General features: G+C 44.9%; 1 non-coding gene and 1 pseudogene across 1 annotated transcript; one reads left to right on the top strand and one right to left on the bottom strand.

Moving 5' to 3' along the window:
• Positions 1-1,391: 1,391 nt before the first annotated feature.
• LOC148002697 (large ribosomal subunit protein eL8-like) lies at positions 1,392-20,566 on the top strand (annotated as a pseudogene).
• Positions 15,960-16,032, bottom strand: Trnat-agu24 (transfer RNA threonine (anticodon AGU) 24). The gene has a single exon. It is a non-coding gene; the product is annotated as a tRNA-Thr (tRNA).
• Positions 20,567-20,797: the final 231 nt, after the last annotated feature.

Below are 20,797 nucleotides of genomic sequence, written 5' to 3'. Positions count from 1 at the left end.
TGGTCAAAGGTAGTCAACCTGCCACCAGTTCACTCCCAGGAATGGTGCCATATCTAGATTTCAGAATTGGTCTCTGCTGCTGGGAGATCTGGACTCAGTAGCAGCTGTAACCAGGTCACCCTTGATAAATGTAAATCCATGTTGTCAAGTCCATGCCTAGCCCCATTTCTGTCACTATGGACACTTTGTTCATGGCCCGTTGAGCAATAAGGATGCCTGGAAAAGAGGCTGACTGTTCACAGAACACCGTCCTCTCTACCTGATTATCGAACTCCTCCGCAACTAGTCACCTTCTGATGAGTGTTTACATGAAATACAAACACCTCCACATCCTTCTCCCTGGTGTCTTGATCACCAGGTTTCCTTTCATGATCTTCTAAAGTCCCTGAATATTCAGCCAACCACTGGGTACAGCCCAGGAATCAGTGAACAATCATAATCATACATCCTGCCATTTCTCCTTCCAAACAAAATGTATAATCATGGATACTGCCCAAAGCTCTGCCCACTGTAAAGAGTTCCCTTCTCTGCTGTCTTTCAGAGCTGTGCCAGAAAGGAGCTGTTATGGTGCAGCTGTCAACTTCTAGGAATAACATGTATAACCTGTATAACATGTAGAACCATCAGTAAACCAGGCCCCAGTCTTCTCTTCCTCAGTCAATCCATCCTAGGCACACTCCATGAGGATATAGGTGCACGCTTGACAGCAGACGGTATTGTAACAGGAATAGAAACCAAGTATCTACGGGGCAAGTGGAACCATGTCACTACACAGAACAACTGGTAAGGCCAAGGAAATTAAGGAAACCCAGCAATTCTCTTCATTGAGAACAGTAGGCATTTGAATCTACTCCCAGCCAGGTTCCTGTCCTGGAGCACAGAACCACAACACCCCACTAAGAGAAACATAACAATGGTCACATACCTTCTAGACTAAGGTTCTCCATACTGGTGAGGTATCTGGGTGGGGCCCAAGGGCTTAGCCAATGAGTTTCCCTCCCCAGACATTCCTTCCTACAAAAGTTATTTATCTCTGTTCACCCTGAGTGTGTTGGATGCATCCTTTTCTGCTATGAATAAACAGTTTGAACAAGCAAGGACTGTCTCCTTCTATCAAGGGCTACCATAGAAGGGAGGCTTTCGTCATATAGAGCTGTGCCTAAGTCTCCTACAGAAGTCCTCTCCACACTTCTGGCATTTACCCTGAGCTAAGCCGGATTCCCCTCCAACTCCAGGCTCACTGCAGACCCTGGTTCCCAACAGAGTCTGGGTGGCCAAGAGTTTGAGAACCATAGTCTTTATCCCAGCCCATGCTATTTCTCACCCCAGCAAAACAGCATGGTCTGGGGGCCCCCATCTTAGGCTGTGTTTTGTCTTTGCCTTTGAATGGCATGTTGGTGTCCCACAAGTCCAGCACCCCAATGGAGAAAAAGGAATGTAGCATAGCACCTCTGTTTGTCTCCGTGAGTGGCGTTGTGACACCCCAGTGGTGTTCTGACACCCCAGAGGTAAGGTGAAACACAGAACCACAGGTATCTGGGCAACCTCTTCATGTAACTTTCTAGTACCTTCAGGACCTGCTCAGGCCTTGTCACATATATATGACTTCTATTTTGGTCATTGATTCCTGCTATGTACACCCTACCTCCTAGCTTGCTGAATCAGATAACACACAGATCCTAATGATCGGCTCAGGTCCCATGGTAACTTAGTGGTAACATTCAGTTTCTACTTATACCCAATAGCAGGTCAAGAGCTGTCTCTCAAAGGAGAGTAGTTATACACAGATGATGCTGTATACAACTGCATGGATGCCTTGCTCCAAAATCCCAAAGGTCTCCTCTGTGATTCACCTATAGGGACCTGCCAAACCTCCAAACAGCATCCCTGTTTGCCACTGAAACCTCAGGAACCATCAGGTCTGCTGGATCACATGATCCGAGTGGTAATGCTTCTTGCATAGCAGCCTGAACCTGGTGAAGAACCTCCTCTCGTTCTAGCCTCCACTCCCCACTCAAAGATAGTAGCTTTCCAAGTGCCTTGGTATGTAAATTGGAGTAACACACCCAAGTGAGGAATATGCTGCCTCCAGAAAATGTGTCCCAGATTTAGGGTGAGGTCTTCCCTCCTCGAATGATCCAATCAAGAAAATCCTCAGGTGCTTGAGTTTTCCTTGAGTCTAGATTTAGTGATGTTGACAACTGAGATTAACCATCACAGGTGGTGATTTACAAAAGCCTCATGAGTGGTACTTCTCTTAGTTATGTCTCTATTTCTGTGATAAGTTATAATGACCAAAAAATAACTTGGGAAGAAAGGATTTATTTGGCTTACATGTTATGATTGTAGTCAATCACTGAGGGAAGCCAAAGCAGGAACTCAAGAAGGACAAGAACTTAGAGACAGAAACTGATGCAGAGGCCATGGAAGAACATTGCTTACTGGTTTGTTCCCCATAGTTTGCTCCATCTGCTTTCTCATATACCCCATAATCACCTTCACAGGATGGCACTAACCACAGTGGCCTGGGTCCATCCACATCAATCTATCAATCAAGGAAATGCTCCATTGGCTTGCCTATAGGCAATCTGATGGAGACATTCTTGTCAGGCAGCTCAGCTCAGGGGAGAGTCTCTTCTATCTAGGGATGTTTACGCAATCTGGGAAAGTGTCTTGTAAGCCTTGTAACTTGTGACTTTCTAAGCTCCCTGAGTCATATAAGTCTCATCTACTTCCTGAGTCTCTGTAATGGGTTGGCCTAATGCTGCTTGTATTCTATTGCTAATTTGAGACCCCCAAGGCTCTTTGTCCCAAAGATGAGAGAGTCCACACTGAGTGACCCTGTGCCCAGTTGATTGTGATTGGTGAATAAAGATGCCAACAGCCAATTGCTGAGAAGAGAAAGAGGTGGTATTGAGTTTTGGCAGGCTTAGAGGAAGAAGCAGAGGCGAAGAAAAGAAGAAGCCACCACGGGATAGGAGAATGTGTAGAAGAGGATAATGGAGAGCTGCCATGGGTTAGCTGAGCCACAAAAGTGTGGCCATGTGGCCTGGCCAGTTGGATCTAGGAGCAGCCCAGGGAAAACATAATAATAACTTGGGTTATCAATAGGAAAGTAGATTCTGAAGCATGGAGGGTAGGCAGTTGCCCAGCTATTGTGCTATTGTGCTGCTTAAAATATAAAGGCTGTGTGTGTGTGTGTGTGTGTGTGTGTGTGTGTGTGTGTGTGTGCGCGCGCATGTCTTTCATCCAGGAATATAAACGGTCAAAGGCAGAAAGAAACACGGCGATGGTATTATTAATATTTTTAATATTATTAATATTTTTTCTACAAGTCTCATATGCTTTCCTCTGATTCTTATATTCCTTCTGATGCCCTCTTCCAGGATGTTCTCTGAGCCTTAGAGGGTGTAGATGTCTGATTATTTTCCTCAACCTACAGCTATGCCATAGCAGTAACAACTTATTCTTTGTTACAAATCACTGTCCACTAGGGGTAAAAAGACAGTCAGAAGTACTACACAGTGTCTTTGTGTAAACTCCTTAACTGCTTGCTGTCTTTACTGTCCCTTCGAATTGCATGCTTTGCAAGTGTTTGCGACACTCAGAGGTTAAACTTATGTTTAGATGACAGCTAATTTAGATGACAACTTGACACAAGTTAGTCATCTGAGAAGAAGGAATCTTACTCAAAAAGGATTGGTTGTAGGGCATTTTCTTGGTTGATGATTGATGTGGGTGGACCCAGATCACTGTGAGTGCTGCCACCCCTGTACAGGTGATCCTGGATGATCTCTGAGAACAGGCTGAGTAAGCCATGAACAAGCAAGTCATTAAGCAGCACATCTCCATGGCCTCTCCCTCAGCTTTTGCCTGCAGATTACTGCTTTGAGTTCTTTTCCTGGCTGTACTGGATAATGGACTTTCAAGCATGGTGTTTGATCAGAGCAATAGAAGACCTAAGACAAGGTATATAAAGAAAGTGTTTTACAGAGAATAAGCATAATCTCTGAAGGCCCATGACTGTCCACTACAAGCAAGAACAAACAGGTCTTGGATACCTAAGGGAAAAGTCTTTAGCAAGGTCCAATAAAGAGCAAAGCAGAGCCTATCCCTCGTATCAGTTGCTTTATCACAGAGCAGTGTGGAGGAAGGGTGTTTGGTAGATGACACCCACGTACGATCTGGCAGAGTTTCCAAGAAACCTTGGGGGAAAGTGATTAAAAGCTCATAGAAGAAACAGAGAGTGCCTAATAATTCTATTTTCTTTTGTTTTCCCTCAATAATTTGTTTTTTATTCACTTTATATTCCAATTGCAGACCCCCTCCTCTCCTTCTAGTCCTGCCCTTACAAATCCCTTCCCCCATTGCCCACGCCCCTTCTCTGAGGAGGGGGCACAACCTGACCCTAGGACATCTAGTCCCAGCAGGACTGTCCTTTCCTGCTGAGGCCTAATCAGACTGTCCAGGTAGGTGAAAGGGATCCAGAGTCAGAGACAGCCCTCACTTCCATTTGTTAGAGGATCTACACAAAGACCAAGCCGCATATCTGCTACAAATGTGTAGGAGGCCTAGGTCCAGCCCATGCACGCTCTTTGGTTGGTGGTTCAGTCTCTGGGAGCATCTATGGGCCCAGGTTAGTCAACTCTGTAGGTCTTCCTGTAGTGTCTTTGACCCCCTCCACCTCACTCAGTTCTATCCCCCACTCTTCCACAAAACTCCCTGAGCTCCGCCTGGTATTTGGCTGTGGGTGTTTGTATCTGTTTCCATCAGCTGCTGGATGATAACGCTCAGGAGACAGTCATGCTGACTTCCAGTCTGCAAGTATAGCAGCGTATCATTAATAGTGTCAGGAATCGGCTCTTCCACATGGGATGGGTCTCAGTTGGGGCAGTCATTGGTTGGCTGTTCCTTCAGTCTCTGTCCCATCTTCATTCCTGAGCATTAAAGGTTAAAGGTTTTGTGGGTGGGTCGATGCCCCCCCCCCCCCTCCACTGAAAGTTCTGCTTGGCTACAGGAGGTGGCTACATTAGTCTCTATATCGCCCAATGGTAGGAATTCCCACTAGGTCTCCCCCCATAGACTCCCTAGAGCCTGCCCTGTCTCAGGCCTCCAGCTAGCACCAGAGATGCCCTCCACTGATTTTCATTCTCATTCCCAGCCCTCTCCGGTAGGTTTAATGTGGTTCCAAGTCCAGTCCGCCGCCGGAAGTTGACCATGTTTGTCCCATGCTGCCACCAGTCCATAGGACACCGCTCTGGGGGTGGGGCAAAGCAATCTGAGAGTGGGGCAAAGCCAGAGCTGGCTCGGGGGTCCCCAGGCCTGCAAAGAGGCTGGGGCGCTCAGGTTCTCAGGCTCTTGGGCATCCAGGTGCCTCTGGGATGCCTCGGAATTGCTGAGAACAGAGTGAGAACCCATGGGGCTGGATTTAGCCCGGGGCCGAGGGGTAAAAGATGGGGAAGCTACAGCTAGTCCTGTGGGGAAGAGTCTTTGGCTTGAGGTGGCAGGGTTGAGCTTGGTGGTGGAGGTGGTTGGGAGCACAGGGAGACCTTTTACCGAGATTAGACAGCAGCTCTATAGGCCTTCTTCATGGCTCTCCACGGCGGATCCTGATGAAGAGAGGCAGTCGATGGTTTTAAGGCATTTATTGTCATGGCAAAAAGTGGATGAGTAAAACTGTACCTCACTTCTCAGAGTGGGCCTGAGATTAAATACCTTTTGCAGGGAGGAGTGTCTGTGAAGGAAAGTTCATTGGGTAAACCTCCAGGCCTTTAGGTACCTCATTATAATGGAGATCTGTCTTGAGCCTCTGTGACCTGTGGTCTGAACCTCTACATGCAGAGGGGCTTGAAGCATTGCCCTTACCTGACTGATGGCCTAAAATCTATGGAGGACTGCGGCTAGTGACCGGCTTGGTTTCCTGGGAGTCAGGCAAAAAAGCCTACTGTCCCTTTCAGGGTCACTAGGGTTTTAAGCCTCCTTAACCTGGAACCAGGGTGCCTTTCACGGTCCCACACTCTCCCATCCCCACTCCCGATACATGATCGCCATGCCTGTTCCCTGCCTCCACCCAGCTTCCTCTCTCCATTCACCTCTGGTAACTATTTTGTTTCCCCTTCTGAGTGATATTTGAGCATCCTCCCATGGGCCCTCCCTATTATCCTGTTTCTTTGGGATGTTCAATAGGATAAGGAACCAGAGAACAGTGCAAATCAGAAGGAAAAACTCCAGCCTTCTTTAAGAGGTTTGTCTCAGTTTGAGTGGCTTCTGGCTTACAGAGAAAAGGAGCATCATTTAAATAGCATCATGGGACACAGCTCAAGATTAAAATTTAAAAATCCATTAAAAAAGCAGTAATTTTTAGTAATGAGTACTTTAAAGAACAGAGTGGGGCAGGGGAAGATTGCTGACACGGAACAGGTGGACCAAAGGAGACACTGGGTTTGCAGTTGGTGTAAAGAGCCTTGCTAACTTGCTGTCACAGGTGGGGAGCAGGTCCCTGTCCCAGAGCAAGACTATAGTGAGGACTGGAATCAGGGCAATGGTGCAGAAGAGCCATGAGGATAGGTTACGCTTGGAATAGCTCCAAGATGCTACTTTCCAAAAGATCTTTGTTGAGTTGGTAGCCCAGGATCCCGTGGCCATCTGCTATGCCATGGTGGTCTCACTCCCTGAGAACACAGCTGGGGGAGCTTAAGATCACCTAATTGCAGCCTGCCCAGAGCTAGGAATGACACACAGCATAGTACTTTTTAAAGTCATTTTTCTTTATCCTTGAGACTTTCACACGCATGTACGATACAATGTGATCACATCTACCCCTCATCTCCACATCCAACTCCCTCCATATTTCTCTAATGGCGAGTACTTTCCACTGAAGCACTCGAGATGCCATCCTCCTAATTCTTCTCCTTCTCTAAGACAAAGATGCGGTGGGCCTTCTCCTGTTGGAGGGAATTGCTCAGTGTGACGGTCAAATCTTCCATGTGGTGGGGATTTGGGGGTGTGGTAGTGTCGATGAGAATGGCCCCCATTAAATTCATATATTTCAGTGCTTGGTCAACAGTTGGTGGTGTTTGGGGGAGGGGGTGTAGCCTTGTTGAAGTATGTCACTGGGGGTGAGCTTTGAGGGGTTTCAAAACCCCACACTAGGCCCAGTCTTCCCCTATCCCCCATCTCTCTGCCTGCAACTTATAGATTAGATGCGAGCTCTCAGCTATGCTTCAGCACCACGCCTGCCAGCTGGCAGTCTGTCCTCTCTCAGTAATAGAACAGTAACTAATAGGGCTCTATCACCATGAAAATACATTTCTCACCTCAAAGGAGGATAAGAATAGTTTGTTCTAGAGCCACGAGTAAGGTTACTGCAAATTCCACGTTCCAACGTGGAAACGGCTTCATGATGTTTTTACAGAACAGAACAAATAAAGTCATCAATCAAGGCACTTTTCAAAAACACTGTTGAAAACATTAAGCGTGTGACTCCAGCAGAGCTGCCAACCCTCAGCTACCGGCCTATATCCTGGCCTTTTGGTCAGTGATTTTTATCTGTTAAGTCAGGGGATGTTAGGTCCAACACAAAGAAGGGCCAGGAACGGCTATTTAGGAGGAGAAAAATAAGCCAAGACAGACTCTTAGACTTCCCGTGGAAGTTGTAATCACACAGCATTTGCAGACACAACTTTCCTTCCAGAAATTCTATCTCACAAGCCTAAGTCACTGTGCAGTCTTAGAGAAAAGAAAACTATCTAGTTCTCAAGCTCCAGGCTCCCCTTATGCTGGTCCACCCACCCCTTGAACGAAGTTGGCGTACTCCTTCAGGAATGGAGGCATCAGGATATCTAGTTCACAGACAGAATCTCAGGGACGGTGTCTGTGGGCTTGGATAAGTGTGACCCATCAATCCTGGTACTGATCCCCAGGGACGTTTCATCTGGTTATGCCAGTTACTCCTTGTACGTCAGAGCCACCTCTCTGGACAGAAGACTGAGAGATCACAGCTGGGACAGATGCTCTCCCTCCCGCTCACCTCTCCCATTCTTGTTTCCTCTCTGCAGATGGAGACTAGAGATATTTGAGGTAGAAGCAAAACTATCAAAGACCACAGCAACAGGCCATAGGGAACATTGACCATGCCCACCACCAAAGCCCAAGTCCACCATGTCAGACTGCATCAGGTCCTCTGAGGTCTCTTTTCTACTAGGCCACAGAAGCCCTTCCGTAGAAGAGGCTGAGAAGAGGGGCTGTGGGGAAGGGACGCACCTGATTGAATTTTCCCTCTTGCTTTCACAGACAGAAAGCAAAGGTTCAAGATGTTCCTGATTCCCTCCTAGCCTTCCTCTTATAAAACCGGAAAAGTTCAGACACTCGGGGCTTCAAGTGAAAGGTCCTGGATTTTTATAGGAGGGAAGGTACTTAGTTTGCACCTCCATTTGCAAGACAAACTGTGGGTACACCACAAGTCTAGCCAGCCCAAGTCTAGCCCAGGAGTCACAGGTTAGACACTGGTAAAGACATATACTTCTGTTGGCTTGATCGTAGGGGCTGGCCACTCATGGATGTCCTGATAATGTTTAGAGATATGAGAGAGTAATGCTTAAAAATCAAGTGTTGTGACCCGCGGATCCTGACCCGCAGCAGCTCTCTGCTCCCAGACCCCGTGGGAGAGAGACCTCACCGCCTGGTCAGGTGGGCACTCCTGAGGCTGCAGAGCGGAAGACCACCAACACTGCGCACCCCTGCCCACATCCCTGGCCCAAGAGGCAACTGTATAAGGCCTCTGGGTTCCCGTGGGGGAGGGCCCAGGAGCAGCAGCACCCCTGCGCCTGAGACACCGCCAGAACCTGAAGGAACAGACCAGATAAACAGTTCTCTGCACCCAAATCCCGTGGGAGGGAGAGCTAAACCTTCAGAGAGGCAGACAAGCCTGGGAAACCAGAAGAGACTGCACTCTGCACTCATCTCGGACGCCAGAGGAAAACACCAAACCTCATCTGGAACCCTGGTGCACTGAAGCTCCCGGAAACTGCAGCGCAGATTTTCCTGGTTGCTGCTGCCACAGAGAGCTCGTGGGCAGCACCCTGAGAGTGAACTTGAGCCTCGGGACCACAGGTAAGACCAACATTTCTGCTGCAAGTGACCTGCCTGGTGAACTCAAGACACAGGCCCACAGGAACAGCTGAAGACCTGTAGAGAGGAAAAACTACACGCCCGAAAGCAGAACACTCTGTCCCCATAACTGGCTGAAAGAAAATAGGAAAACAAGTCTACAGCACTCCTGACACACAGGATTATAGGACAGTCTAGCCACTGTCAGAAATAGCAGAACAAAGTAACACTAGAGATAATCTGATGGCGAGAGGCAAGCACAGGAACCCAAGCAACAGAAACCAAGACTACATGGCACCATTGGAGCCCAATTCTCCCATCAAAACAAACATGGAATACCCAAACACACCAGAAAAGCAAGATCTAGTTTCAAAATCATATTTGATCATGATGCTGGAGGACTTCAAGAAAGACGTGAAGAACTCCCTTAGAGAAATACAGGAAAACATTAATAAACAAGTAGAAGCCTACAGAGAGGAATCACAAAAATGCCTGAAAGAATTCCAGGAAAACATAAATGAACAAGTAGAAGCCCATAGAGAAGAGACACAAAAATCCCTGAAAGAATTCCAGGAAAACACAATCAAACAGTTGAAGGAATTAAAAATGGAAATAGAAGCAATCAAGAAAGAACACATGGAAACAACCCTGGATATAGAAAACCAAAAGAAGAGACAAGGAGCTGTAGATACAAGCTTCACCAACAGAATACAAGAGATGGAAGAGAGAATCTCAGGAGCAGAAGATTCCATAGAAATCATTGACTCAACTGTCAAAGATAATGTAAAGCGGAAAAAACTACTGGTCCAAAACATACAGGAAATCCAGGACTCAATGAGAAGATCAAACCTAAGGATAATAGGTATAGAAGAGAGTGAAGACTCCCAGCTCAAAGGAACAGTAAATATCTTCAACAAAATCATAGAAGAAAACTTCCCTAACCTAAAAAAAGAGATACCCATAGGCATTCAAGAAGCCTACAGAACTCCAAATAGATTGGACGAGAAAAGAAACACCTCCCGTCACATAATAGTCAAAACACCAAACGCACAAAATAAAGAAAGAATATAAAAAGCAGTAAGGGAAAAAAGTCAAGTAACATATAAAGGCAGACCTATCAGAATCACACCAGACTTTTCGCCAGAAGATCCTGGACTGATGTCATACAGACCCTAAGAGAACACAAATGCCAGCCCAGGTTACTGTATCCTGCAAAACTCTCAATTAACATAGATGGAAAAACCAAGATATTCCATGACAAAACCAAATTTACACAATATCTTTCTACAAATCCAGCACTACAAAGGATAATAAATGGTAAAGCCCAACATAAGGAGGCAAGTTATACCCTAGAAGAAGCAAGAAACTAATCGTCTTGGCAACAAAACAAAGAGAAGAAAAGCACACAAACATAACCTCACATCCAAATATGAATATAACAGGAAGCAATAATCACTATTCCTTAATATCTCTCAACATCAATGGCCTTAACTCCCCAATAAAAAGACATAGATTAACAAACTGGATATGCAACGAGGACCCTGCATTCTGCTGCCTAAGGAAACACACCTCAGAGACAAAGACAGACACTACCTCACAGTGAAAGGCTGGAAAACAACTTTCCAAGCAAATGGTCGGAAGAAGCAAGCTGGAGTAGCCATTCTAATATCAAATAAAATCAATTTTCAACTAAAAGTCATCAAAAAAGATAAGGAAGGACACTTCATATTCATCAAAGGAAAAATCCACCAAGATGAACTCTCAATCCTAAATATCTATGCCCCAAATACAAGGGCACCTACATACGTAAAAGAAACCTTACTAAAGCTCAAAACACACATTGCACCTCACACAATAATAGTGGGAGATTTCAACACCCCACTCTCATCAATGGACAGATCATGGAAACAGAAATTGAACAAAGACGTAGACAGACTAAGAGAAGTCATGAGCCAAATGGACTTAACGGATATTTATAGAACATTCTATCCTAAAGCAAAAGGATATACCTTCTTCTCAGCTCCTCATGGTACTTTCTCCAAAATTGACCATATAATTGGTCAAAAAACGGGCCTCAACAGGTACAGAAAGATAGAAATAATCCCATGCGTGCTATTGAACCACCACGGCCTAAAACTGGTCTTCAATAACAATAAGGGAAGAATGCCCACATATACTTGGAAATTGAACAATGCTCTACTCAATGATAACCTGGTCAAGGAAGAAATAAAGAAAGAAATTAAAGACTTTTTAGAATTTAATGAAAATGAAGGTACAACATACCCAAACTTATGGGACACAATGAAAGCTGTGCTAAGAGGAAAACTCATAGTGCTGAGTGCCTGCAGAAAGAAACAGGAGAGAGCATATGTCAGCAGCTTGACAGCACACCTAAAAGCTCTAGAACAAAAAGAAGCAAATACACCCAGGAGGAGTAGAAGGCAGGAAATAATCAAACTCAGAGCTGAAATCAACCAAGTAGAAACAAAAAGGACCATAGAAAGAATCAACAGAACCAAAAGTTGGTTCTTTGAGAAAATCAACAAGATAGATAAAGCCTTAGCCAGACTAACGAGAGGACACAGAGAGTGTGTCCAAATTAACGAAATCAGAAATGAAAAGGGAGACATAACTACAGATTCAGAGGAAATTCAAAAAACATCAGATCTTACTATAAAAGCCTATATTCAACAAATCTTGAAAATCTGCAGGAAATGGACAATTTCCTAGACAGATACCAGGTACCGAAGTTAAATCAGTAACATAAACCAGTTAAACAACCCCATAACTCCTAAGGAAATAGAAGCAGTCATTAAAGGTCTCCCAACCAAAAAGAGCCCGGGTCCAGACGGGTTTAGTGCAGAATTTTATCAGACCTTCATAGAAGACCTCATACCAATATTATCCAAACTATTCCACAAAATTGAAACAGATGGAGCACTACCGAATTCCTTGTATGAAGCCACAATTACTCTTATACCTAAACCACACAAAGACCCAACAAAGAAAGAGAACTTCAGACCAATTTCCCTTATGAATATCGACGCAAAAATACTCAATAAAATTCTGGCAAACCGAATCCAAGAGCACATCAAAACAATCATCCACCATGATCAAGTAGGCTTCATCCCAGGCATGCAGGGATGGTTTAATATACGGAAAACCATCAACGTGATCCATTATGTAAACAAACTGAGAGAACAAAACCACATGATCATTTCATTAGATGCTGAGAAAGCATTGGACAAAATTCAACACCCTTTCATGATAAAAGTCCTGGAAAGAATAGGAATTCAAGGCCCATACCTAAACATAGTAAAAGCCATATACAGCAAACCAGTTGCTAACATTAAACTAAATGGAGAGAAACTTGAAGCAATTCCACTAAAATCAGGGACTAGACAAGGCTGCCCACTCTCTCCCTACTTATTCAATATAGTTCTTGAAGTTCTAGCCAGAGCAATCAGACAACAAAAGGAGGTCAAGGGGATACAGATCAGAAAAGAAGAAGTCAAAATATCACTATTTGCAGATGATATGATAGTATATTTAAGTGATCCCAAAAGTTCCACCAGAGAACTACTAAAGCTGATAGACAACTTCAGCAAAGTGGCTGGGTATAAAATTAACTCAAATAAATCAGTTGCCTTCCTCTATACAAAAGAGAAACAAGCCGAGAAAGAAATTAGGGAAACGACACCCTTCATAATAGACCCAAATAATATAAAGTACCTCGGTGTGACTTTAACAAAGCAAGTAAAAGATTTGTACAATAAGAACTTCAAGACACTGAAGAAAGAAATTGAAGAAGACCTCAGAAGATTACAATAAGAACTTCAAGACACTGAAGAAAGAAATTGAAGAAGACCTCAGAAGATGGAAAGATCTCCCATGCTCATGGATTGGCAGGATTAATATAGTAAAAAATGGCCATTTTACCAAAAGCGATCTACAGATTCAATGCAATCCCCATCAAAATACCAATCCAATTCTTCAAAGAGTTAGACAGAACAATTTGCAAATTCATCTGGAATAACAAAAAACCCAGGATAGCTAAAACTATCCTCAACAATAAAAGGACTTCAGGGGGAATCACTATCCCTGAACTCAAGCAGTATTACAGAGCAATAGTGATAAAAACTGCATGGTGTTGGTACAGAGACACACAGATAGACCAATGGAACAGAATTGAAGACCCAGAAATGAACCCACACACCTATGGGCACTTGATTTTTGACAAAGGAGCCAAAACCATCAAATGGAAAAAAGATAGCATTTTCAGCAAATGGTGCTGGTTCAACTGGAGGGCAACATGTAGAAGAATGCAGATCGATCCATGCTTATCACCCTGTACAAAGCTTAAGTCCAAGTGGATCAAGGACCTCCACATCAAACCAGACACACTCAAACTAATAGAAGAAAAACTAGGGAAGCATCTGGAACACATGGGCACTGGAAAAAATTTCCTGAACAAAACACCAATGGCTTACGCTCTAAGATCAAGAATCGACAAATGGGATCTCATAAAACTGCAAAGCTTCTGTAAGGCAAAGGACACTGTGGTTAGGACAAAACGGCAACCAACAGATTGGGAAAAGATCTTTACCAATCCTACAACAGATAGAGGCCTTGTATCCAAAATATACAAAGAACTCAAGAAGTTAGACCGCAGGGAGACAAATAACCCTATTAAAAAATGGGGTTCAGAGCTAAACAACAATTCACAGCTGAGGAATGCCGAATGGCTGAGAAACACCTAAAGAAATGTTCAGCATCTTTAGTCATAAGGGAAATGCAAATCAAAACAACCCTGAGATTTCACCTCACACCAGTGAGAATGGCTAAGATCAAAAACTCAGGTGACAGCAGATGCTGGTGAGGATGTGGAGAAAGAGGAACACTCCTCCATTGTTGGTGGGGTTGCAGACTGGTACAACCATTCTGGAAATCAGTCTGGAGGTTCCTCAGAAAATTGGACATTGAACTGCCTGAGGATCCAGCTATACCTCTCTTGGGCATATACCCAAAAGATGCCCCAACATATAAAAAAGACACGTGCTCCACTATGTTCATTGCAGCCTTATTTATAATAGCCAGAAGCTGGAAAGAACCCAGATGCCCTTCAACAGAGGAATGGATACAGAAAATGTGGTACATCTACACAATGGAATATTACTCAGCTATCAAAAACAACGAGTTTATGAAATTCGTAGGCAAATGGTTGGAACTGGAAAATATCATCCTGAGTGAGCTAACCCAATCACAGAAAGACATACATGGTATGCACTCATTGATAAGTGGCTATTAGCCCAAATGCTTGAATTACCCTAGATGCCTTGAACAAATGAAACTCAAGACAGATGATCAAAATGTGAATGCTTCACTCCTTCTTTAAAAGGGGAACAAGAATACCCTTGGCAGGGAAGAGAGAGGCAAAGATTAAAACAGAGACTGAAGGAACACCCATTCAGAGCCTGCCCCACATGTGGCCCATACATATACAGCCACCCAATTAGACAAGATGGATGAAGCAAAGAAGTGCAGACCGACAGGAGCCGGATGTAGATTGCTCCTGAGAGACACAGCCAGAATACAGCAAATACAGAGGCGAATGCCAGCAGCAAACCACTGAACTGAGAATAGGACCCCCGTTGAAGGAATCAGAGAAAGAACTGGAATAGCTTGAAGGGGCTCGAGACCCCATATGTACAACAATGCCAAGCAACCAGAGCTTCCAGGGACTGCGCCACTACCTAAAAACTATACATGGACTGACCCTGGACTCTGACCTCATAGGTAGCAATGAATATCCTAGTAAGAGCACCAGTGGAAGGGGAAGCCCTGGGTTCTGCTAAGACTGAACCCCCAGTGAACTAGACTGTTGGGGGAGGGCGACAATGGGGGGAGGGCCGGGAGGGGAACACCCATAAGGAAGGGGAGGGGAGAGGGGGATGTTTGCCCGGAAACCGGGAAAGGGAATAACACTCGAAATGTAAATAAGAAATACTCAAGTTAATAAAAATAAATAAATAAATAAACCAAATTTAACAAAAAAAAATCAAGTGTTGTATCTCTGGTAACATTCTTTTTAAAAAATGTTTTCTGTCTCTTATCAACCCCAGTTCCATATCACTTTTCAGCCTTTTGGCTGAGATCAAGTGTAGTATCAACCCCAGTTCCCAAAATGTGCCCCAGCAGGTGATAAAGACTCATTTAAACAGATCACTGCAGATTACTAGGAGGCCAGGTGGGTCTAGCCTGTCACCACTGGACTCCTCCACAAGACTTCACAAAGTAGCCAGCACATAGTAGAGGAAGAAAAATACCTTTTGTTCATACATTCTCTTGGTAAATTTCCTGCACTGTTTAAGCTCACTTTCTAAAAATCTCTCAAACAATAACTTCAAATAGTTTTCTCAAAGATTCCTTAGTTAATTCTGAGGGAATGGTGGTTTGAATAGGAATGGCCCCCATAGACTCATGTGTCTGAACGCTTGGCCCATGAGGAGCATCAGAAGTCGTGCCATTGGAGTAGATGTGCCCTTGTGGAAGGAAGCGTTCACTGTGGCGGCAGGCCTTTTGCTCAAGCTCAGACTGAATGGCACACAGTTCTTTTCCCGACACCTGCAGATCAAGATGTAGAACTCTCCGCTCCTCCAGCACCATGTCTGTCTGCACACCGCCATGCTTTCTATCAATGATGATAATGGACTGAACCTCTGAACTGTAAGCCAGCTGCAGTTAGATGTTTTCCTTTATAAGAACTGCCATGTCCTGGTGTCCCTTCACAGCAACAGAAACCCAGAAACCCTCAGACAGGGGGATTTTTTTCTTTTTCTTTTCTTTTTTTTTTTGGAGCTGGGGATCGAACCCAGGGCCTTGCGCTTACTAGGCAAGCGCTCTACCACTGAGCTAAATCCCCAACCCCCCAACATTAATTTATTACATTGTTATATATGTAGTTTGGATCCAAGTTTCTTTCAATAAAATGATAAAATTTTAAGCCAGATATGGATCTCAGCCCAGCAGCTGGTGGGTGTCTGTAAACTTGAGGCCAGCCCGATGTACAGAATCGTCAAGAATCCAACAGTTGTTTAGTCCACAAGCTGGATGTCTCAGTTGGTCTTCAGCTTACACCAGAGTCCCAAAGAAGTAGGCTGTAATACCAGAGAAGGGATGGACTCTGCCAGCAAGAGTGAGGGCAAGCAGGCAAAGAGCAAAAGCTTCCTTCTTCCACATTCTTTATATAGGCTGCCACCAGGAAGTGTGGCCCACATCAAAGGTAATTCTTTCCACCTCGAAAGATCCAAATTAAAACTGGGTCTTCCCACTTCAAAAGATTTCATTAAAAATAAATTCTCATAGGTGTACCAGCTGCTTGGGTTTTAGCTAACTCCAGGTGTAGTCAGGTTGACAGCATTAGCCAAAATTAGCTATCGCAGTGTCCAAGGTCAACTAGGACCCAATAAACTGTGAGACATCTCTCAAAATAGCCTGCAGGTCTGGTGAGTCATCTTGCCTCTTGTTTGAAGAAGCTTTGCGATCCCACTGGATGTACTCCAATAGTTAAAGTCTAACTAGTCTGTGAACGGGAGGGTCAACACAAAGGAAAAGTTACCCCCATATTTCCAAGTGATGCCACAGTCATGGTCTTAACCAACCAAATGATTGGCCTGTTTAACAGTTTAACGATCAATAACACTTGCCAAGCATTAGACTTAGATTCATATGAGATGTTATTCAGACAACTATTTCTCACTATATAATCTTCTTCTTGATAAGGAAATGCTGAGGCTAAATATAAACACATTTATCAGCTGTGGAACACCCTCTCGCTAAAAGATCATTGCTCATGGTTGGATCATGCCCTCCCGCACTCTACGTTCCCTGCTTCAGTGAGGTACCAAATAGCCTGCTGTCAAACTCACAGGGTTGGGAGAAATTATCCAAGATACCCAATTGGAACATCCCTGGTGAATTTTACAAAACACACCTAATGGGATTGTATTTCTCTCCAAGATACTGATGTCTGGCTATGCTCTCAACAAGAATGAAATCTGAATTTTACTCAAGGTTGGACCACAGTGTTACAGTAAATATTTTTTAAAAATGCAGAATCTTTTATCCTGCGCTAGTGCTGGGGCTGTTGGGACACATGGCACCGTGGGGTATCTTTGTCTCAGCAGCTCCACGCTGCTCCCAAGTACTCTCTGACCCAGGCAGTCCAAGAGCCGTTCCAGCGTGGCACCTCGCCATGCTGGTCCCTAGAGTTAGTTCTGGCACCGGAGGGCCATGTGGAACTAACCATAATTTACCTCTGGTTAATATCTCTCCCGGTGGCTCTCTGCTAGCCTCGAACTCTCTGGTTCCAGCTACCTGGTAAAATCATGACTCGATAAACTATAACTTAACTATCAGATTTATGTGTTAAATTTTCAATCCACAATACAGCCACACAATAAACTCACAAGCAGTTGATAAAGATATAAACCGCCCACCTAGATAAGCTAGATGTACCTATAGAAGTCCATCCCTTAAGAAGTATACATAACTAACTTCCCAGGGCCATTCAAGAACACCCAGATCTGGGTGGTCCTTCTCTGCCTCTATTCTGATTCTCCCTTTTCCTTCTCTCTCGCCTTACAAAAACTTTGACCCTGTCTTACTTTTTTACCGTCCAATCATGGCCTTGACCTAACTGCTGCCAGCCCTCACCTGCATATTGACATCAACTTACACCAGTGTCTATATGGACCAGGCATTATATCTGGTATGTTGGCAGGGGTTTCTATCGCAGGGAGGGTACTGACTGCTCTTGTGGTTTCCAGGCATTTGTTTTCATACATAGAAGACTGGTGTAATGAGCTGCTGATTATATAGAGATTGCAGTCATACTTTGACCTGTCAAACAAAGCTTACAGCAATCTGGATGAAGAAAAGACCATTTCTCTAACCTTTCACATGAGGTTAAGATTATTGAGAGCCAGGGCTCAGTCTTTTACGAGCCAACGATAAAAGCTCTGCAAACTCCTGAAGCAGAGAAACCCATTACCTTAAAAATACACATTCCTTGCTCAAATTACCCTAGATGCACAGAACACATGAAACTGAAGAAGGATGACCAAAATGCGAATGCTTCACTCCTTCTTTAAAAGGGGAACAAGAAAACCCTTGGCAGGGAATAGGGAGGCAAAGTTTAGAACAGAGGCAGAAGGAACACCCATTCAGAGCCTGCCCCACATGTGGCCCATACATATACAGCCACCCAATTAGAGAAGATGGATGAAGCAAAGAAGTGCAGGCTGACAGGAACCGGACGTAGATCTTTCCTGAGAGACACAGCCAGAATATTGCAAATACAGAGGCGAATGCCAGCAGCAAACCACTGAACTGAGAACAGGACCCCCGTTGAAGGAATCAGAGAAAGGACTGGAAGAGCTTGAAGGGGCTCGAGACCCCATATGAACAACAATGCCAACCAACCAGAGCTTCCAGGGACTAAGCCCAAAGACTATACATGGACTGACCCTGGGCTCCAACTACATAGGTAGCAATGAATAGCCTAGTAAGAGCACCAGTGGAAGGGGAAGCCCTGGGTCCTGCCAAGACTGAACCCCCAGTGAACGTGATTGTTGGGGGGAGGGCAGTAATGGGGGAGGATGGGGAGGGGAAGCCCATATAGAAGGGGAGGGGGAGGGGCTAGGGGGACGTTGGCCCGGAAACCGGGAAGGGGAATAACAATCGAAATGTAAATAAGAAATACTCAAGTTAATAAAGATAAAAATAAAAAAATAAATGAAATTGGGACTTTTTCTAGTAAAAGAAAAATACACATTTCTGCTCTTTCTGCCACCCAAGCAAGATACCCAAAGGAAAGAAAGCCAAGGGGAAGGAGGTAGCCCCAGCCCCCACCATCATGAAGAAACAGGAGGGCAAAAAGTGGTCAATCCTATGTTTGAGAAAAGGCCCAAGAACTTCGGCATTGGGTAGGACATCCAGCCCAAAAGAGATCTCACACCCTTCATCAAGTGGCCCCACCACATCAGGCTGCAGCGGCAAAGAGCCATCCTCTATAAGTGGCTCAAAGTACCTCCTGCCATCAACCAGTTCACCCAGGCCCTGGACAGGCAAACAGCGACTCAGCTGCTTAAACTTGCCTACAAGTACAGGCCAGAGACAAAGCAGGAGAAGGAGCAAAGGCTGCTGGCCCGTGCTGCAAAGGGGACGTCCCAACTAAGAGACCACCTGTCCTCCGAGCGGGGTCAATACAGTCACCACCTTGGTGGAGAAGAAGAAGGCTCAGCTGGTGGAGATTCCCCATGATGCAGACCCCACTGAGCTGGTGGTTTTCCTGCCTGCCCTGTGTCGAAAGATGGGGGTGCCCTACTGCATCATCAAGGGAAAGGCCAGGCTGGGGCGCCTGGTCCACAGGAAGATATGCACCACTGTTGCCTTCACACAGGTTAACTCTGAAGACACGGGTGCTCTGGCTAAGCTGGTGGAAGCTACTAGGACCAATTATAATGACAGATATGACGAGATCTGCCACCACTGGGGAGGCAACATCCTGGGTCCTAAGTGTGTGGCTCGCATTGCCAAGCTGGAAAAGGCAAAGGCTAAAGAACTCGCCACTAAACTGGCACACACCTTTAATCTCAGCACTGAAGAGGCAGAGGCAGGTAAATCTCTGTGAGTTTGAGGTCAGCCTGGGCTATAGACCAAGTTCTCCTACAGCCTCGTAGACTGACCATCCCCAAGGACATCCTGACTGTTGTTGCCTTCCATAACCAGAAGTAGCCAAAAGCATTGTCTCCCCAAACCTTGACAGCATTAGAGTGACCTCTGAGAGTGAGGGATGAGGGCGTGGGACTCAGAAATTCATGTCCTTTTAAAGTTTTATTGAGATTAAAATTTAGTCTTGACAGTCCTCCCTCCAAACCCTTCCATATACCCTTCCCTGCCCTCCTTCCCATTCATGACTTCATGGCCTTTTCTATTTTTGCTAATTGTTATTACACACACATACACACACACACACACACACACACACACATACACATGCATGCACATGCATGCACACGCACATGTATATGGATATACATATATATTTCTAAAATACAATCTGTTCAATCCATATAACGCTATCTATATTTACGTCCTCAGGGCTGACTATTCGGCACAGGACAACCTATCAATGCTCTTCCCTGGGAGAAGGAACAGTTGCTTTTCTCAGTAGCCTAAAGTCCTTTATATGGAACTGAGGCCTCCTGGACTCTTTCTGTCCAGTTTGGTGTGTTCCTAGACTTTTCACTTAAATATGAAAATGCCTGAGTTCCTTGATGTGATTCTTCTCTCCCACCAAGATAAAGACCACGTAGTATTTTTCCTGCCTGAGGAAACTGGTGGGGCTGTCGAATCTTCCATGATGAGGGTGAACAGTTTCCTAGGCCAAATCTAGGCCTAGGCCAAGTTCTAATTCCCAACCATAACCCAAACCAGGCAATTCTGAAGGAGAAAGAAAATTGATGACATCCTCAAATTTATAAAACTTGGGGCTCTGCCACACAAGCTTGAATTCCAGATCTGGGGCTCCTTCTCTACTGGGGAAGGCTGTCTCCATGTACTTTGTCTGTCTGTGCTTTTGCTTTCAAAAAAACGGGGCCAAGTGCTAAGACCTTGTGTTTCTGCC

This window comes from Rattus norvegicus, chromosome 11, assembly GCF_021556685.1.
Source record: "Rattus norvegicus strain SHRSP/BbbUtx chromosome 11, alternate assembly SHRSP_T2T, whole genome shotgun sequence".
NCBI classification, from domain to species: domain Eukaryota; kingdom Metazoa; phylum Chordata; class Mammalia; order Rodentia; family Muridae; genus Rattus; species Rattus norvegicus.
The sequence above is the reverse complement of the archived record's forward strand: the minus strand, read 5'-3'. Positions and strand labels throughout refer to the sequence as shown.